This window comes from Chiloscyllium plagiosum, chromosome 5 (assembly GCF_004010195.1).
Source record: "Chiloscyllium plagiosum isolate BGI_BamShark_2017 chromosome 5, ASM401019v2, whole genome shotgun sequence".
Lineage (NCBI taxonomy): Eukaryota > Metazoa > Chordata > Chondrichthyes > Orectolobiformes > Hemiscylliidae > Chiloscyllium > Chiloscyllium plagiosum.
The window spans coordinates 112,549,144-112,550,154 of record NC_057714.1 but is presented as its reverse complement, the minus strand read 5'-3'; the positions used below and the strand labels follow the sequence as shown (position 1 = coordinate 112,550,154).

Sequence of the window (1,011 nt, the reverse complement as noted above, 5' to 3'; positions counted from 1 at the left end):
ATTTGTGGCGGATATGGAAGTGTCCCTTGGGGCCTTGGAGGGAAGTAAGGGGGGGGGGGGGGGGGGGGGGGGGGGGGGTGTGGGCGCAAGTTTTGCATTTCTTGCGGTTTGCAGGGGAAGGTGCCGGGAGTGGAGGTTAGGTTGGTGAGGGGTGTGGACCTGACGAGGAGTCACGGAGGGAGTGGTCTTTTCGGAACACTGATAGGGGAGGGAAATATATCCCTGGTGGTGGGGTCCATTTGGAGGTGGCAGAAATGACGACAGATGATACGATGTATCTGGAGGCTGGTAGGGTGGTAGGTGAGGACCAGTGGGGTTCTGTCCTGGTGGTGATTGGCGGGGCTCAAGAGCAGAGGAGCAGGAAGTAGAGGAGATGCAGTGGAGAGCATCGTCGATCACGTCTGGGGTGAAATTGCTGTCTTTGAAGGAGGCGGCCATCTAGGTTGTTCGGTATTGGAACTGGTCCTCCTGGGAGCAGATGCAGCGGAGACGAAGGAATTGGGAATATGGGATGGCGTTTTTACAGGGGGCAGGGTGGGAGGAGGTGTAGTCTAGGTAGCTGTGGGAGTCGGTCAGTTTATAGTAAATATCCGTGTTGATTCAGTCGCCCGAGATAGAAATGGAAAGGTCTAGGAAGGGGAGGGAGGAGTCTGAGACGGTCCAGGTAAATTTAAGGTCGGGGTGGAAGGTGTTTGTAAAGTGGATAAACTGTTTAACCTCCTCGGGGGAGCACGAGGCAGCACCGATACAGTTATCGATGTAGCGGAGGAAAAGGTGGGGGGTGGTGCCAGTGTAGCTGCAGAAGATGGACTGTTCCACATATCCTACGAAGAGGCAGGCATGGCTGGGGCCCATGCGGGTGCCCATGGCTACTCCTTTGGTTTGGAGGAAGGGGGAGGATTGGAAAGAGAAGTTGTTCAGAGTGACGACCAGTTCAGTCAGTCAAAGGAGGGTGTCAGTGGAAGGGTACTGGTTGGTTCAGCAGGAAAGGAAGAAGCGGAGGGCTTTGAG

At 55.4% G+C, this 1,011-nt stretch overlaps 1 protein-coding gene across 5 annotated transcripts in view; it reads right to left on the bottom strand.

Annotated features, from left to right (window-relative positions):
• hhatlb (hedgehog acyltransferase like, b) overlaps positions 1-1,011 on the bottom strand; it is a 66,033-nt gene that overhangs the window by 63,445 nt on the left and 1,577 nt on the right. The window lies entirely within an intron of this gene.